The following is a 15532-nucleotide window of genomic DNA, read 5'->3' on the forward strand; positions in this document are numbered from 1 at the left end:
CAAATCGCAAGGCTGTTCCAACACTGATTACCAAGACGTCTGCTGTCCAGTCCTTAAAGGGGTTTTGTCATTAGAAAAAAAAAATCAACACTTACCTATTCCTCCCCAGTCAGTCTTCTTTCCGCACCTTCTCCTCGCTGAGCTTCTGGCTCTGGCAGGTCAGTGTACCCAGTCACTAGCAGGGAATGTCGAATCTTATGCTGGGCTATTGCCACGACCGCGCATGCGCACTGTCTCGCCACAAGTGTTCATATACTATTGCCGCGAGACACTGCACATGCGCATATAACATGATTTTTCAGAGGCATACGTGGAGAAAAGGATGACTTCATTTAGGAAAACTGAAATGGTCTCCTCTTGTTGTGCGGGTTCCTCTATGACCAAAACTCTGGAACAAATAACCCTGGATCTTGTTTGTCCCTAAACTTTCATGATAGCTAAACCCATTGTGTGCTAAGATTTCAGTACATATATAGACAGGAATAGTTGTATCTTTCTTTTGCAGTTGGCAGAAACCATCATAAAGACTTCATCCAGATGTAGTCTGACACATGGACATCTTTCGTCGTTTTCTTTTGTCGTACATGTCTCTTTCTTTCTGGAAATACAAATGCCCCCTCTTTAATAATACATACAGATGCCAATTTATTTCATAGTAACCTAATAAAATCTGTACTTCTCAATAAAAAGAACCTGCCTGGTAGCGCAATAAATACTGCCTGACAGGTGAGTTATCCAATAAACACTCTCTTCTAGGTGTCCCTAAACAGTATTGTAAGGTGCTCATGTAAAACTGCCTTTCTGATACCCCCACATCCTAATACATAATTTTACCCTGATACAGTTAGGGAGGGAAGGTAAGTCTTGGGATAATTGCTGAAAAGTGTCATAGTCACTCACAATTAACCAAACTTGCATTTGTAAATTCAGGGACATGACTATTGGCCTATTAATATTTTGGCCAAAATATGCAAGCTCACAACCCATGTCAAGGGTCCAGATGTCTTGCGATTCCCTACACTAGCACTATGGTACATAGAAATCATGGAGGAAAGGGATCAAATCTATACAAAAATCACCAAAAAGCAGCTATACTTGCTAATACAAAGATACAAGGGAAGGTACACACATCAGTTCCCAGCAGTATGCAGAAGGCAAATATCAACCAATACGTCATATATTTTTGCAGATGTAGTTTAGCCCTAAGTTACTGGGGAAGCCCAGGCGGTTCATGCTTTGAGTAGTATACTCTGTTAGTGTAGGACAGCTCACCTGGTCTAATAGTATAGGCATAACTAATATGCTGTAAGACTGCATGATGCAATGCACTACAGTATTTTGCACCTGTGCTACCGCCCCCGTATGTCCTTTTGCCTTCTGCATGCTGCTGGGAGCTGTTCTTTCTTCTTCAGGAGGTATCAACACTTTTCAGTATTTCATTGATTTTTTTTTTTGTATGGATTTGATCCCCTTTCTCAGTGATTTATTTGCAGACTGATCTAGTAAGAGGTCTGCATAGCGTAATATGTATCTGCTGAATCAAACATTCATTTTACTCTCCACCACCGCAGCATTACACAATGCTCATAACAATGTTCTGTATACAGGGTTATTCAAAAACAAGGAGCAGATTTGGGGATTTAATTGCAAACATCCTACATAAGAGAGGTACACAATCCTCACATCACTGAAAAGAAGAAGGTTCAAAGCATTCTAGTTTTATGACATACCAGTGCGTTTTCTTCCACATCACAGCACTAGGTGTCACATTTACAGTTATATGGTCTCTGAGGTGCATGGGGTGGTACGCATTCAACATGACAAACATCAGTTTCCGTTTTCTGCCACTTGCAGCGCTTTTTCTTGTTGTTTACAGTTTATAGAAAAATGCCAAAATATGATTATTTTCAGTGAGAGAAACCAAGTAATCTTGTAGATATGATACCTTTTAATGGCTAACAAAAATACATGATGTTATTGCAAGCTTTCGGTCTTCTCTGGATCCTTCCTCAGATTATGCCTCTACTGCCTAACATGGTACCAAACTTTTTTTCATTATAGGAAAATGGCCACACCACATAAGAAATAGTTTTATGCTCTTGAGTTTGCCAAGTGTGAATCAATTTTTCAAGTGTAATAAATAATTCCGTCATCGACTCCAAAAATAACCGCCTCGTCACTAGCAAAATTCCGAGTGGCACAGAAAAATTGTCGAGCTTAATTGCATATGCATGCAAACCTCAGGGACCGTAAACCTGTAAATAAGACACCCAGAGCTGTGATGTGGCAGAAAATAGAACTTACTGGTATGTCCTAAAAAACTTTGAACCTTCCACAGTGATGTGTGGATTGTGTACCCGTCTTTTGTAGTCTGTAATCAAATCCCCAAATCTGCTCCTTTCTTTTGAATAACCCTGTATATTAATACAAATGTAATGTTTCTATATAATCAGAGCATTTCTACTATCTTTATATCATAACGAGAAGTATTCAGGGAATTGCTCGAAGAGACATTATGAACAGAGTGTAATAAAACATTATAATTTGGTCTTCTGCAATTGCTTCACTGAAACCGTTTGTGGTACACAGTAAAAACACCAGGGAGGTGAAGGGGCCCATAAACAAAATGCCTTCCTGCCAACACCCCAAAGTAGAATTCAATTGGGCGTCTGTTTGCTTGCGCCACGTTACTAGGAGGGAGCTGGCTGTGTGATGATTGGAACCACCAAAGGAGTAATTAAATAGACAAGCAATGGATCTGATGAATATCTCCTCTTGTTTACTTGTGATGATCATTACTGCATTTTCCCCGTATTCAACCTCACATTAATCCAGTGAAGCGTGAATCTTTTAGAATCAACGTCAATTAATTTAAATTATATTATTTGCAACTATGATACTAGAATTTTTGTCAATTTGATTGTATGAAATGAGGTCAAAAGTAGATTTTCTTACTTTTTCTGTATGGAATTTTATCGGTTAACAAATTGCTTAAATTGAGCAACAGGCTTAAATTTACATCATTCAAGGAAAGAAATGTATATTAGAATGACCTTCCCACTACATAACCTTTAGAAGAGCGAATCTTTACCATCTGCACCTTCCGAAAATGATCAATCCTTGGACTAATGCAAGGACTATGAGTCAGTGACCAATGGTTTCTACAACTACTGTAATAAGAGAGGTCAAGAGCCCATGACAGTAATGGAAATGACCAACCATTACAGTCATAATATGATTTAGTCAAGCTTGACTAGCATTTATCTCATGTACTGACATGAGACACTAAACGCTACTCTGATTGGTCGTAACTGCCCACATGAGCAGCACCAGCCAGTCAACACAGCATGTAATGCCTTAGAACTCCTTCATAGGGACGTATTTGCAAGTGTTTTTGCATGTTTTAAATTTACGCACACAATACGCAGAGGATAGAACCCACTGATGTCAATGAGTTTGTGCACATTTCTTGATTTTGCGCACGCATTTCGCTTGCACAAAAAGTAGAATATGCTCTGTTTTCCTATACATTTGCACACCACAGGTCCCCATAAAAGTCAATGGGGACGCATAATATGCAAGGACAATGAGTGAAATACCACGCAATTCCATGGGAAAAAGAACATATTTGGAACTCATTAGGCTAAATAGCCATTTAAATCGGGGCATGTTGGTCTGCCACATGCAAATGAACATGCCCTTTGAGTGCAAAAAGTACAGTAAAATGTGCCAATATGTGCGCAAAAAAGATTCGCTCAAAGTGCAAATACATTTCGCTGACACGTGCAAAAATGCATACATCAGTGTGAAGCCACCCTTAGACTACGGATGCTTACTAATTCACTGTGTGCATCAGGTAGTCAAAGAAGTGATGCAACCATCTTTGTTTAATACCGGGCCAGAGGGTCGCTTTAATGCTTCCCTCTGGCGGCAAAAAGTCACCGCAATTTTCAACAATAACAGATCTGCATAAAAGTCGCATGAAATTTTATATTCTCCTTATGTCGGCTTATTCGTAAGTCACTATTAGAGATAAGCGAGCACCCAAATGCTCAAGTCCACGTTATTCAAGTCGAGCTTTTTGTAAAATTCGAGAGCTCTACACGAGTAATGAATAGAGATGAGCGAGTATACTCACTAAGGGCAATTGCTCGAGCGAGCATTGCCCTTAGCGAGTACCTGCCTGCTCGAGAGAAAAGGTTCGGGGAGCGGTGAGTTGCGACAGTCAGCAGGGGGGAGCGAGGGAGAGAGAGGGAGAGAGAGAGATCTCCCCTCAGTTCCTCCCAGCTCTCCCCCGCAGCTCCCTGCCCGCCGCCGGCACCCAAACCTTTTCTCTCGAGCGGGCAGGCACTCGCTAAGGGCAATGCTCGCTCGAGCAATTGCCCTTAGCGAGTATGCTCGCTCATCACTAGTAACGAACCCTATTGACTACAATGGGAGACTCGAGCATTTTTGTATGTGGGACGACGGGTGCCGAGCTTTTTTTTCTTTCTAGGTTCGTCTCTCTCTCTCGCTGGCCAGCCAGACAAAAAATTTGCCAATGACGTGCGCTGCGTCACAGCGAGGAGGGGCCAAAACATGCACGTCACAGGGGAAGGAGCCAAAAACTGGGGCGGGGTCAAACACGTGATGCTCGTTCGAGTAACGAGCACCATCGAGTACGCTAATGCTTGAATGAGCATCCAGCTTGGCAGAGTATGTTCGCTCAACTCTAGTCGCTATCCATTGGAGGGGAAATTGCTTCTAATATTTCATTTATTATATAAGCATTTAGAATAAAAATATTTTAAGTATAATGAGTGATTGGTATTTAAATACTTGAAAATAGTGATTTTTTTGTTGTCTTTTTTGCCTTTTTAAACCTATGTATCTATGTATCCAGGAAATTTTGGAGAATACGTTGATATAGAAATGGTCATAAATGTTGTATCCTCTTCAGCATGCAGGAACTCTTTATCTTATGCCACGTTTAACACTTAATGTCCATTTTCTTTATTGTAAAGAGGAAGCCGAGCTAGATATCCTCAACTTGTTTGTAGAACTTACAATGAAACTGATACCTTTTTTCATTCCGATGTCACTTCAGGTAGAGCAAAGTAAAGGGATTACCTTCATATTGCTGACCCTCACTCATTGTGTGAAAGGAGAATTAATGGAGTAATTTAAGCCCAATGGAGATAACAAAAACAATGTGTGGAATAACATTGGCCGCTGCCATTTCCCATGAAGTCACTAAACACCTTTAATGGACTATGAGTTCTTTAATGTATAATAGCAGCAGTGCTGCAGCTAAGGGTGCTTTTATGCTGGACAATTCTCATTTTGCATGAGTGATTGAGCCAGTAACATCACCGCCAGCTCTTCCGCTCCCAAGCAGCCGGTTTAGACAAGCAGATTCACAGCTGACTCGTTCAACGAGAATTGTTCAGTATCGTTCAGTGTTTCACATTCACTATGTTAAACACTGAATGATCAGTGTTTAAACTGAATGATAAGTGAATGAGCCAACAATGATTTTTATGCCTGCGTGAAATGAACGATAAGTGAGAACGAACGATTCTCGTTCGATGTTCAGTTGTTGACTCACGTTTAGACAGAATGACCATTCCATTGTGCTCGTTTGAATGATTTTTTTGAACAATAATCGTTCTATCTAAAACACCTTGTTCACATCTTGCTATGTGGTCCCTAGAAGGCTCCAGGGAATACGCAAAACGTAACCATTCATCGGATAGAAGCTAAAAGAGAAGAAAGTTGTCAGGACCGGCGGCTCGCGGGTCCCGCGTGCCCTCGCCGCCAGTCCTGTCACTCAGGCGGCTGCTGTGTGGCGCAGGGGAGCCCTGGTCCTCGTTACCTCCCCGGGCCGCCAGGCTCCTCCTCGCCGTCAGGTTGCTAGGGATATGGCGGGGACCGCCCCATCCGCGTCCTCGACACCATGGCAACCCAGCACGCCTTTCCTTCTCTGCCTCCTGCAGGGCTGGGGGCAGTTTCCCAGCACTATTGGCTATACCTGGCTCCTGTCAGACTCCCCGCCCCAATCAGCTGCTGGGGCGGAAGCTCTGGCAGGATTTAAACATGGTTGTGTCTGCATACCAGTGCCAGTGTTAGTTTGGTCTTCCTGCTACACCCACATACTTTGTGTTTTGACTCCCTGTTTTTTGGGCCTGAGGTTTCCTTTGCCTGACCCTCTTATACCGCGTACCCTCTCGTTGCCGACCCGGATAGTCTGACTTGTCTTGGTGTTGTTTGTTCCAGTGTCTGTCTCTTCGTGAGTCCCTGTGTCCTCCTTCCTTAGTGAGTGTATGGACCGTCGCCCAGTTTTTGCCCTGGAGCTTAGCCCAGGGGGGCAAGTAGGTAGGGACAGGGGTGGCGGCTTTTTCAGGGACCTCCAGTATGCTGGACCCCAGTCCTGACAAAAGTTAAGTAGATTATGCTTTACCATGCAGTGAGCCACCAGAAAAACAGTATACTGTGGCTAATTTGTATCACTGTTTGGCTATACAGTGGCACATGAGCAAGCCTTCTGTTAGTGGTATACAACGGGGAAAACTCCCTTAAATTTACCTCTGATGGAAAGCAATTTGCTCTTCTTCTCTCTTCCTGAAACACACATTCCCAGCAAAATACAGAGGAAGGGGCGCTACAGCCCTGAAACGCGTTTATGTATGCTGGTTTGAAATAAAAGCAGAGCAGTTGAGCTAAAATTAACTTAACGTCTCATGCTTCACTTTAAGAAAGTTGCGCCTACACCCATTTTTTAAACTCATGTTGGCTAGTATATACATCCTACTTCAAAGGTTGTGATGTTTTAGGTTGGCTGCATTGGTCAAAAACTATTATAGACTCTCTCTCCTGTGACCTGTTGGGCTCTCTTGATGAGTTTTGCACCCCTGGTTTATAGCATGAATAGTGTAAATATATCAGAAAATGAATCTCTCAGAATATTTATCATTTGCTGTGTCATTTTTCCCCCCAAAAATGTGGTATGGCTACACAGTCGAGTATGTATTTTTCAGTAACTTGTACAAAAATTGTCATCTCAGAGACTTGTGATGGCGGTTTCATATTACAGGTCAAGTTGCAACAAATGTACTTATATATTTGCAACTTTTTATAAGTATATTGCAAATTACTCAATACTGTAATGTAAAGGCTTGTATACATACAGTACATCAGGCAGTAGATCGGTTCCATCTGGCTTTGAAAGAAAAAAAAATTGTCCAAAAAAAAGAGTCAAATGTGGTGTCCATTACTCCCATGCACTAGGACATTAAAGGGGTTGCGTCACCAAGACAAAATGAAGCCAGCTTATGAAACCCTCAGTAAGAAGTGTTTATCATCACCATGTGAAGCTTTAGCCAGTATAGTATGTGTGGTATGTGGATAAGTCAACTAAGCTAATGGAAGATCTGCTAATATTCATTGAGCTTAATTTCTGGCTCAGGAAGGTAGCTTTGAGTGATGAACCCCATCCATATTCCTAATAGGACAAATGGATGGGTCTTCTTTGCTACCTATATAAATGGACAGCCGAAATTGAGTTTGACCACCTTATGTAATGTGTGTAAATTTACGGACTAATGTTAAAAGATTAATGGATGTTGTGTTGCATCCTGTAAAACACCCGAAAGAAAGAAATGACCTAGATGATTAGTGCTGAAAGTTTGTTATTGACGGGGTTTTCCCAACGTAATGTTTTATGACTAGAGATGAGCGAGCGTACTCAGATAAGCACTACTCACTCGAGTAATTGGCTTTATCCGAGTACCGCTGTGCTCGGGGCTAAAGATTCGGGTGCTGCTGCGGCTGACAGGTGAGTCGCAGCGGGGAGCAGGGGAGAGCGGGCGGGAGAGAAGGAGAGAAAGATCTTACCTCCGTTCCTCCCCGCTCTCCCCTGCAGCTCCCCGCTCCGTGCCGGCACCTGAATCTTTAGCCCCGAGCACAGCGGTACTCGGATAAAGCCAATTACTCGAGCGAGTACCGCTTATCCGAGTACGCTCGCTCATCTCTATTTATGACCTAGCTGTAGGATTGATCATACAACATTGATTAGGATCCCTATCAATTCCACAATTGAGATGGAGTTTTGTAGACTGCTCTCATGCATTTGGATGCATCTTAACATGGACTTGTCGAACATGTGTAGGTTGCTCAGCCTCGATGAACACTAAAATTGGTCTGTATTCAGAACAAATGGGGGCCTATGTCAAGTGGGTCAGTAAAGTATTTAGTATCACTACTTTTTTTCTAAAAATGACAGCCTTTTATAGTCTAAATAAAAAAAATACTGAGTAATATTGTAAATACTTTGCTTTATTTCTACTAACTTTGCGTAAACCTGGGGAGATCCCATTGATGCCGTGAGTTCGGGTCAGTAGACCCATGGCTGGTTCCGGGAAACTCACTTGTAGTATAGGCACAAAACTGTGCCGATAATAGTCTTGCCTGAAACTAGCCTTGGGTAGATAAGGTGGATGAAATAATGCATAGAGAAGGACTGGGCAAAGCACAACATCCAGTGTATGTAATATATATATATATAGGGCGGCCAAACCTTTTAGCGACAGAACATTTTTCAAGTTGTTTTCCAAAAAAGTAAAATGCACATTCCTCCTATATTAACATTAGGGCATGTTGGCGGCTTCCAAACTGTATTTGCTAGATTACATCTGTTTATATGTGTAATTTACTTTACAAATGGCAAATGTTTTTCTTTCTATTTTACGCAAGGCCATGTAGTAAGCCTAATGTACAGTATATGTTTCTATGTTAGAAAATTATACATGTGATACAAAAAATAACACATCCTATATGGAGCAGAAGGAAATGTTACCTTAGGAATGTTTTGCAATGTCTTTTAACAGTTAGAATTTTTTTTTGCAAAATCAGTAATAGTCTTAATAACCTAAGGCTGCCTTCATGGTATACGGTTGCATACATCGCCTGTTGACTCTCATTGCAAAAAACGATGTGCCACACAATATATTTAGCTTTTTTTGTGAGATCTCTGTTTTAAAATGTATACTTGACTAATATTTACAAACATATGCCAAATGCATACTCGCTTGGATTATACCAGGCCGTATGTTCAACACGTGTAAGGGCTCATTCACACTGGCGTTAGCCCCACTTAATCAATGCCATTTCTCTGGTCTGTTTGTAGAGTAGAAAAATGGGAAAAAATGGAAATAAACCCTTTCCATTTTTTTGTTTGATTTTTTTGTCTGCAGAGACTGAGCGACAAAAAAATTATCCAGTGAGAACCTGAATGATTATCGTTCCGTATAAAAGGGCCCTGATTGCAGTCAGAGAAGCAGTGCGGCTAACTTTGTTACTGTGAGGGCTCCTTCAAATGAGCATTGAAGAAATTGAATACCCACCTATCCCAGTAGCTTCACTTCTAGTGCTGCAGCCCCCGATGCCCACCACATGGAGCCTGAAAGAAACAGTGGGCAGTCACGTGCCATACATTGTGCATACGACAGCTCAGCTAGTCACAGGCTTCAGTTGTCATAGAGCAATCTATGCTGAAGCCTGTGAATGACTGAGTAGTCACATGCACAATAAATGGCACATAACCGCCTGCTGCTCCTTCCGGCTTCCATGCGGCAGGCATTGGAGTTGGCCAATACCAACATCTCTGTTGGGTTAGCATAAATGTAGTTTTATAAATAGAAAAGGCTTTAGATACCAAGTATCCTGTGCCTATACATATATTTACATTGAAACCACTGGCGTAACTATAGGGGATGCGGTTGCACCCGGACCCACGAGCCTTAGGGGGCCCATAAGGCCTCTCCTCTCCATTTAGGGAGCCCAGTACTATGAATAAACTATTATATTTGGGGGCCCTGTTACAGGTTTGCATTGGGGCCCAGGAGCTTCAAGTTATGCCTCTGATTGAAATGCTAGCATAACCCAAGTTATTACTTCTAGGACCTGTGTACTCTTCTATGTTTATTGAATTAATTTTCAGGGAAAAAGGAGGCGGCAGGTCATCTAAATATTCTGTTCATCTTAGGACTTTTAACTTTAGTAGTTTGTTTCTCTATAGAAATCATTGGGTTATCAGTCACCCATACAAGTTGACTCTGTATGCTTACGTATTCTTCAGTAATTATTTGCAGACCAGATTCTGACTTACAAAGATTCTCCTAAGGAAACAATGTCTCACATACAAACAAAATTTATATTACAGTAGTTTTTGTTTTGGTTTCCAGTTTGCACAATGTGATGTCTCAAGAATGACTTGTTTTTCTTCATTTATAGCCTTTTTTATTACATACTGTATAACAGGTGGTGTCAATTAGACTGGGATTTCATGCTAAGTTATTATTGCCATCGCTATCTATGGGGTTTGGAACAATCTTCTTGGTTCTGTAACATTTTCTATTGCTGCTGCATTTTCACAGAATTGTGATATTCTGAGCTTTTTAAGAAAATAATAAAAAAAGACAAGGACATCAATTTTACGGCAAAAACTCCCTCCAAAAAATGGAGTCTAGCATTCACATATTAGATGCAAAATCTGTGCTCCATTTAATCCAGAAATGGGATGCTTTAACTAAACTAAGCCTTATGGAATAAAAAAAAAGACCTTGTTCAGATGAAATGTTGTATCTCTAGATTATATGAATCATTGATTTTGCATCTTCTACATGAATGCTGTACTCCATTTTTCATTTTTGCACCATACGAGTATGTGGGTGAGTTGGTGCAAGCATATTATCAGACTTTCACCGCAGATATCCCTTTTATCTTCAAGTGCTGTTTTTCTACATTTTTTGGTCATCAATCTAAGGCTAGTTTCACACGGGCGATAGCGATTTTGGCATGAGAAAATCGTGGCAAAATCGCATATTTTTTCCCACAACTTTTGAGCATCAGTGCTGCTGCTCTCGATTTTCTAATGCGCTTTTATCACGTGATTTTTGCCAAATTTTTTTTGTGAAAGTTAATAGGACTTTCTAATGTTAAAATCGCATCGTATCACATCACAACGCAAGTTTGTTGCATTGCGATATGATAAAAAGGAGGCTCTATAGGGAAACATGGGAGATAAAAAAATCGCACATAGCAGAAGGATAGAGCATACTGCGATTTTTTTGTTCTTTCAACATCGCATCAGTGAAAACATTGCTAATGGGAAGGAAACCGTTGTAAATAATTGGTTTCATAATCTGCTTTTTACTGACTCCCGCATCACACAAAAATCACACAATCTTCTTGCCCGTGTGAAACCCCCCTAAGAACTTCTGAGCATTTTTCATGAATATTATTTAAAAGACAGGATTTGTTGTAATAGGATGTAATCATAGTGGTGCACCTACCATACAAGCAGGCCTAGACCATTACAGATGGGAAGGGGCGTCTGCAATCATAACATATACAACCCCAATTCCAAAAAAGCGTAAAATGTAAATAAATGTAAAGAAAAAAAGAATGTGTTGACTTGGAAATCCCATATAATCATATTTTAATCATAATAGAACACATATCAAAAGTTTAAAGTTCACCAATCTGTGAAAACTGTGTCTTAAAATTGTGCACAAATTTCAGAAAAATGTTCCTCAACATAAAATTGTGAAAACTTTGAATGTCCCACCATCTACAGTACATAATATTATCAAAGATTCAGAGAATCTGGAAAAATGCACAAGGGACAGGGTCGACAGTCAATATTGGATGCTCAAGATCTTCAGGCCTGCATTAAAAACAGGCATGATTCTGTAATGCAAGTCAATGCATGGGCTCAGGAATACTTTTAGAAATCATTGTCTGTGAACATGATTCGCCATGTAATCCACAAATGCCAGTTAAACTGTATCATGCAAATAAGAAGCCATACGTCAATACAATTGAGAAACACAGGCATCTTCTCTGGGCCAAAACTCATTTAAAATGGACTGAGACAAAATGAAAAACTGTTCTGTGGTCAGAGGAATCAAAATTTAAAATGTGTTTTGGAAACCATGGATGCCACATTCTGTGGATATTAGAGGGACCATCCAGCTTGTTATCAGCCTGCAGTCCAAATGCCTGCTGGGCATCTTACAAGCCTTGAAAGATACCATCAATGCTGATCAGTATATAGAGGTTTAGAACAATATATGCTCATATCCAGACAATGTCTCTTTCAGGGAAGGCCTTGCATATTTCAGCAAGAAAATGCTAAATCGTATACTGCATCCATTACAGTAGCATGACTTCGCAGAAGAAGAGTTCGGGTGCTGAACTGGCCGCCTACAGTTAGTTAGTACTTGGAACCTTTTTAATTCCTTACCTGCTCTGTCCTTGGTATGTATTTATTAGTCTTTTTTTCTTTCCCCATCATTGCTCTTTCTCTTGCCTCCATATTACATCTAGGGATGGTTAGGGAATCTAATCAGGTTCCTGTTGTGGAGTTGCCATTTTCGGAGCTGATGCTCCAGTCAGTTGTCAGGATCAGTCAGGGCAGAACCAGGAAAAGAACCTAGGTCTCATTTCCATTTGCTTTACTGCCCTCTGTGCATTCTTGCATATCTAGCTACTCTGTTCTCTCCGTATCCTCCTGTCTTACGTCGTTAGAGGTGTGTTGGTGTTAGCTAGCCGCCAGAAGAGGTCCATTACTCTCTGCTATGAGATCTTTTCACGCCAATGTACATTCTTAATCTTAAAGGAGATGTCCCGCGCCGAAACGGGTTTTTTTTTTTTTAACCCCCCCCCCCCGTTCGGCGCGAGACAACCCCGATGCAGGGGTTAAAAAAACCACCCGCACAGCGCTTACCTGAATCCCGGCGGTCCGGTGACTTCAATACTTACCGCTGAAGATGGCCGCCGGGATCCTCTGCTTCCGTGGACCGCAGCTCTTCTGTGCGGTCCACTGCCGATTCCAGCCTCCTGATTGGCTGGAATCGGCACGTGACGGGGCGGAGCTACACGGAGCCCCTCTCTGGCACGAGCGGCTCCATAGAAGAAAGCTGAAGACCCGGACTGCGCAAGCGCGGCTAATTTGGCCATCGGAGGCCAAAAATTAGTCGGCACCATGGAGACGAGGACGCCAGCAACGGAGCAGGTAAGTATAAAACTTCTTATAACTTCTGTATGGCTCATAATTAATGCACAATGTACATTACAAAGTGCATTATTATGGCCATACAGAAGTGTATAACCCCACTTGCTGCCTCGGGACATCTCCTTTAATAAATTTCCTGTTCTATTGATTCCCCCCAAAAAGCAATGGAAATGAGTTTCACAGTTTATAATCTATAACAATGTATAACAATAAAATGAAAGGAAAACAACTGCAATCCTTTATACTATGCTCTACATTAAAAAAATACTGCTGTGCCAGTTCAATAGCAATTGACCCCTATAACTGCAGCCAGATTTGGCTTTTGTGAAATGGCGATTTTATTCGTCTTTTCATCCCCGCATTTCCATGAGACTTTACTTTTTAATTTTTCTCTCAATGTAGCCATATGAGGGCAATTTTTTGGACGACACGTTGTATTTTTAACAGCACTATTTTGATGTATTAAGCACAAGTTTTAATAAAGAACGGAAGCTTTTCATGCAGTCCAAGCTCTCTGAAATATTCTCAAGTGAAGAGCAAGCTGGGCCGAGTGGAGGTGGACAGAAGAAAACTTCCGTATCTGAAGGAGTACAATCATTGCCAAGGAACACAGGGGACAGCATATAACTGACGTGAAGGTGTTTTCATATTGTTGCTATTCTGAGGTAGATATAATGTATGAACAAAAAAATTACATTCTGGGGGCGAGGAGAGTGGAAGAAGGAATTCTGTAATTTGTTTGGTTTTGATTCTTGTTTTTTTCCATTGTTCTTCATTTAGAATAAATGAAATGTTAAGGGCTAAGCCACATGGGCGCATCCGGGCGCCGATGCGCCCGTCTTCCTGCAGGATAAGACGGCCTCACTGCAGGTACAGATGATTCTCTGCACCGCCAGCAGAAAGAACACATGACCGACTCCATTGCCGGTCATGTGTTCTTTCTTCCGGCGCTCCGGAGAGTCGTCCGCACTGCAGGTGCAGCCGATTTCTTCGTGCAGGAAATTACTAAATGTATATCTTTGTATGTCTTACTACTTTAGTACAATAGCACACTTACAAAAGAATAGCTTGTTTTTATGTCAACATTTTCTTAGAACCATAAGTTTTTAGCTTCCTGTTGATGGAGTTGTGCATCAGCTTGTTTTTACTAGATGATATTAAAATTTTTCACTATTTTGGGGCATATGTGACTATTTAATGACTTTATTTTGTTTGAGCGGTCTGATGAACAAAAATGAGCAATTCTGCCTTTCATTTTTTTTTTTTTTTAAATGATATTTACTTGTCAGGTTAACTGATGTAATAATGTGTTAGTTTGGGTTGATACAGATGCAGTGATACTATTCATGTCTATTTTTTTTTCTTTAGGTTGTTTGACATATTACAGCACTTTTCATAGGCAGAAAATTATTATTTTTTGTATTGTTATCTTTTTCTTAACCCTTTCCAATCCAATTTGTATCCTGGTTTTCCTAGGGGGCTTACTCTTTCTGCCGTTATACAACAGCGCTATCTGCTGGCTAGAGCCAGTACTGCATGAGGTGACATGTTGGATAGGCTCAGACAGCAGAGAGGCTGGCGATATACAGTAAGAGAACCCCGACGGATGTCTTCCAACATCGGAGCTGTACAGCCTTAAATCAAGATGTCTTCAGACGTCAGACAGTGGATTGGAAAGGGTTAATACTTTTAAACTTTTCTTAGTCTTTTAAAGTCCCACTAGGCGGCTTGACCATGTAATTGCTTGATCATTTCTACGATGCACTGCAGTACTTCTGTATTGCAGTGTATAATGCCTGTCAACATAACACTTAATAATATAGTAGGTAAACTATTACATTTTTAAGCTCTTAAGTGTCATAAAACGCATCAGCACCTTACAAGTGAGTCAATTGGGGGACTGCGGGTTGACAGGGAAAGCACCCACACTTTGTCAAACACCTTAGATGCTGATATGACTATCTTAAGGGGTTAAAAGCCAGGCTCGGAGTTATCCTAGATCTCAGCTGTTGTGGCAGAATGTCAGCTGTATGTTATAGTTGGCACCTGCTGATGATGGCATGGGTTTAGCTCCTCAACCTGTTCCATCACCACACTGCACCTGTACTGTGGATGTTGAAAAGTACTTCCCGACAGCATTGAATAATTAAGCTGGACATAAGATAGGTTGTAGATTGCTTTCGAGAGTTGATTCTTTCCCAACAATAGTGGGCCCACATAAAAATACTTGTCCATAATAATCAAAGCTCAGCTTTCACTTTACAGCAGAAGGTTAAGAAATGGAAGCTGAGATCTCATAGGTTATAATGAGAAACCATCTCACACCTTGTGTCAGACAGTTTTGATTAATGAGGCTTATTTCTTCTATCATTGTGCTTTTATAGATAAGTGTTGCCAATGTCTGTACTTTATGTCTGTCTTTACACAGAGATCTATTGTCCCTTTGACAACTCAGAACCAATAGAATGCAGTAGCTGA

The sequence above is a fragment of the Eleutherodactylus coqui genome, chromosome 3 (assembly GCF_035609145.1).
Source record: "Eleutherodactylus coqui strain aEleCoq1 chromosome 3, aEleCoq1.hap1, whole genome shotgun sequence".
NCBI classification, from domain to species: domain Eukaryota; kingdom Metazoa; phylum Chordata; class Amphibia; order Anura; family Eleutherodactylidae; genus Eleutherodactylus; species Eleutherodactylus coqui.